The following is a 5,217-nucleotide window of genomic DNA, read 5'->3' on the forward strand; positions in this document are numbered from 1 at the left end:
TTTACTGAAAAGTCAATTTTCTTGTCTTAAGTTGTTTTTATTATTATATAATTCCAGAAGATTAAACTTCGTTTCCAAATTACATTTAATTATATTCCAAACCTGATTGAACATTCATGTTTTAATCCATAGAGCATACTCAAGTGTTAACGCGAAGAAAAAGATGTTAGACAAATACCTTGTATACTTTTTGAAGCTAGACCCCCGTTTGAGATCCTTCAGGCAGTTGTTCTTCGTAATTCGTGAATCCAGACAAAATTAGGGCCTACATTTTTGATGATACGCAAATTAGGAAACTCTTCAAATATGTTCTCTAAGAGATAAGACCGAAGCCAAATAGAGAAAATCGAAGAAAAATACTTATAACATGATCATCCATATCAAGAGAGCAGATTCGACTCCTTTCTTGCAAAGGAGATTGCAACATTGAAGAGATCTATTCACGATGAGTAAAGAATTTCAATATTTCAAATATAATGAATATTTACTTTATTTGAATTTGGACGAAGCACAGTATTATATAGTGATATTAATTATTATTATTTAACTGGAAAGTGCAACGTGTGTATTGTAACATTGAAATAGTGAACATTATTAAGATAACTTATTTAAGTATTATAACGTTTGTTTATAATAGTATGTATGTATGTTAAATAAGTATGTGTAAATTAAAACAAAAGAATACAACTAAAAAAAAAAAAAAAAAATCTGTATTTATAATAAATTCTGATAAAAGTTATAAGCAGAGAATCAGACAAATTTAAAATGATATGACATAGAAGTCATTACTAAAAAATCAAACAAATAGTTTCAACAAATTATTATTGCCATTGTATACTAATTATTAATAGAAATAAAATCCTTCTTCCTCATAACATACCTATATAAATTGAAATGAGACATTTTTATACTTAAATAAATATACTTATTAACAGAATATAATATGGTTGGGCAATGTATACAAAACTATCGAGAAAAGAGAGCCACATTATCATTAAGAGTCTGTAGTAATCTTCCATTCGTTATCCAATAACAAAAAAGACACACAAGTTATAAAGAAATGAAGGGTCCAGGTTATATAATTAGCATATAGATTATATATCACAAACATCACATTATGAATGGGATTGTGATTGAGATAATTTATATCTGCCTAATATACATCAAGGAAACTGAAGTACCCTTATCAATGAAATATGTTTCTTAGAGTAAGAGATGAAGCAGAGTTGACTTAAGAAAAAAAGGACTTCAAAATTTCAATGAAGGAGAAGTGAATGGAGGATGAGAACTCTTTCTGTTCCTCAATATGGCTATCAGTCGATTATTCTGTCTTTTTATGGAACTCTTTAGTTCTTATAACTGTATACGATTATTCCGTAGAAGATTTGGAGGAATTTATGTATTTTTGAGGATAGAGGCAATGATTCACGAGGTCAGGAGTCACTATCGTAGACTTTGAAAGGGAATGGGCATCTGCTCAAGGAAAAATCCTTCCATTAAAAAAGATCCATCGAGTGAGGCACACAGAGACGAGATCCCTTCAACAGAACATCAAGAGAGGATCAGAAGGCGGTTTGCTAGAATATCCAAATGGAAAAATATGAACTCCAAGGGAAAATGTATAAATTAAATACAATCTGGGAGGAGGGGGAACTTCTTTAAGCCATTTGAATAACCAAATTAATTATATTCAATATTTATTGTACTACGGTAAGCGGCAAACTAAAGTTTTTATTCACATCGTTATCTTTATTGTATCCAGCAAACTTGCCTATTAAAAAAGAAACAGAAACCAAAATCATATGATAGTTAGCCAAATAAGTCAGTCGTACCAACCGCTATTTTTATTATATATATTCAAAGATTATCAATGTCGTATTATTACTTCGCCATTTTTAAAATAAATTACATATTATTATTAAAATCTACATAGTACAATATTCGATACTGTATTATGATATTGCTTAGTAATATTTGATTAAAAGAGTAGTTATGATTAGTTGTTATATTATTTCTATGAAGAAATAGCCAAAATTTATTTATAGGAATAATAAAAGGATCAATATATATATTATATAAGGGACAAGGTATCAACAAGAAATTGTATTCCTGTTCTTTTGGATACGGAACATAAGTATATAATAAATTATTACTTCGTGTACTAATGAAAATGAATAAATTATGAAATAGTCATGACCTATGAAGGAAGAAGAAGGAATTGACAGTTGACAAAAAATACGTTGGGTATTTTTGAGTTAGCATAAGAGGGAGATGTTCTACAAGAATTATTAATAAATAATGAATTAAAAAAGAAGAAAGAGAAAAACAAAACAAAACAACTGTTTTTCTTTTCTAATCTAATTGTCAATTTTACTCCTAGAGTCCAACAAACACTTGCAAGTTGATAACTCCCGAGAAAAAAGTATCATTCTTACTCTCCGTCCTTCATTAGCTTATGCACCAGTTATTACATTGTACTTTCTTCAAGAATTAATAATAATGATAATAGTTATGGAGAAAAACAAACAAACATCAGATTGCCAAATTGAAAAAACCACTTACGCTGTCTAAGACATATTTTATACACTTCTATTGATTTGCCTATAACTTCCATTGGATATGCAGTATCTACCTCTCATCATTCTTATGTATTCCTTCAGTTATTAACAACTAGAGGTAGTATCCAGCATTTCTCAGAGTTATTCAGAGTCGACGAACATACAAACTTTGCTCTATTAATATAAAAGATAACTTCCCTACAAATTTTGAGTATTCCTCCCCGTTTTTCATGAGTACACACCCACACACAATTAGATACTTAGATGTTATATCCCCAAGAATGAAAGAATAAGAATAACAGCTTTGGAAAATAAAAGTAAACATTGTTCAGTTAGCCAACAACGACAAAATTTGCACGTTAAAAATGTTCAGGATTCCCAACCCAAAATACATTTACTAACCTTTACTTTTCAATTTTAATATTATGTGCCTAGCGAGGAATTAGATTTAAGCACCAAATAGAGTCATTTGGGGATCATCGCGTTAAAATAACTTCTAAATATAAATTAAAGCAACATATCTTCCCGTTCATACCTTTACGAAGCTTCTGACGCTATTTTAGCTTCTTAAAGTTAATATATTTATTAAACAAATTTCTAAAAAAAAAATATCAAAAAACTTCATCAAATGGCTTTAAAAATATACTAAAACTGTATTGAATACTTAATGTAGTTGATACCATAGAAAAACAATGATATTTGAATTATATCAAAATAATAGATGCTGTAAGTCTCTATGAAATGGCAAGATTCTTACATACATTTTTTTTAAATCGATTAGGGAATATAAATGTTGATTAATTAAATAAAAATGTATTATTCTTACAAATATAATAGCTAATTTATTAGCTGTATTATGTAATAACACACGTTAATTGCATGTTAGTTTCTAATACAATAATGAAACTTGACGTAACAAAGATATATTTTTGATAGACATTATATATCCCAGTGAAGTGAAGTTTTTATTTCTATGATATGGTTGAAGATTTGACTCCGGTTTCACTGCCAAAAGTGTAAAAAAAAATATTTTGTGTAGAAAATAAACATTGAGAATTGTTTAATGAGTATTTTCTAGGGTAAAAATGTACGTAGATTGTGATTTTTAAAGTTTCAATCCTTCATTTTGTGTTATTTAGCCAAAAAAAATTGAGTTTTTGACCCCTTTTTCCCAAAGAAGACAGTTTTGCATAACAAAAATTTTGTAATCACAGTTTTGTAGACCTATAGAATCTACAATCCACATAAAAATAAACCATTGTATATATTCAAATGATAGGTAGTGGCAAGGAATTAAAAATAAAACTATTGGTTCAATTGGACTTTTTAATACCGTTTAAAAATATGTCTTGATTCAAAAATTCACAGTTTTAGATAGATTTCCGATTTTGGTAGACATATCCACTTATAACAAAGAAGTACAGGCTTGATTTACATATCAATTTATTGGAAATTTAAATAAGCTTTAAATTGATACCTAATTTATACTATTTCTTGTACAGGATCATCAAAAATAAATAAAAATATTAAACCTACTCCCAAATTTTATTGACGTGTGAAAAAAATACTGTCGATCATTAAAATGGATGATGATACATAAAAAAGTTCGGAGCTAGATACTAGAAAATTTGATCGTTTGTACCTAAAATAGTATATTTTAGGCTGTTTATCTTTCTCCTACCACCTGTTATATTTTCATTTTTTTAGTAGTATTTACGTATTTAGAATTTTGTGCAAAATTTAGCATTACAAGAGGCCTCAACCAAATACTGAGAGGGCAATATTCGTGAAAAGTTAATCGATTATACCCAGGATATCTTCTTTAAGAAAATGATACCCAGGATAATCTTCTTTAAGAAAATGATACCCAATTTGAGTCAAACTACTTCATACTTCTTGAATTATTATTTTTTTTACGGAGCAACAGAAACTCGATTTTTGAGTAAAATATCCATATTTCGGAACAATATGACCAGCAGCTACTTGATATTGACTAAATCAAGGTCCAATTTGTCACAAAACAACTACAGGTTCTCAAACCCATAGGTATTTGACTAATTGATTCATTTGCAGAACTTGAAAATGCTGAAGAGATTTTTATATTTCTGTCAGATTATACATACATTTACAAAAAGAAATATATCGAAAAAACCATTTTATATTCTGTATTTTTGACTTCAGATTTGAAGTCTACATAAAATTTGAGTTTGGAAAACATGTATTACTTATGTATAAGAATTCAAAACTTAATATTTTTCCCATTTTGGTAGTGAAACTGGGGTCGAATCTCAAACCATGTCCAATACAAATTGTTTGTTTAGACCATAGAGCTATTACCATAATACAGTGTATTTTGGCGCTGTTGTTGCAGTATATTGAGGTGAATATTGTCCGTAGCTGTGTATTTTTAACAAAAAAAAGCTTTTAGTAAATTACTAATTTATAAAGGAGATTCGCTAATTAAGAATCCATTGAATATCAATTGAGAAGAAGGTAAAGTTGTTGTAGCCCAATTTTTATTAATAAATTAATTAAGAGAAAACTATCAGAGCTGAATTAGAACATAACACGGGATGGGTTGCTGAACAAGAGGCAAAGTTCAAAATGTTTTGATCTAACTAATTTATGCACAAAATACAATCTAAACCGTCAATCTCAT

This window comes from Lepeophtheirus salmonis, chromosome 14 (genome assembly GCF_016086655.4).
Source record: "Lepeophtheirus salmonis chromosome 14, UVic_Lsal_1.4, whole genome shotgun sequence".
Taxonomy (NCBI): domain Eukaryota; kingdom Metazoa; phylum Arthropoda; class Copepoda; order Siphonostomatoida; family Caligidae; genus Lepeophtheirus; species Lepeophtheirus salmonis.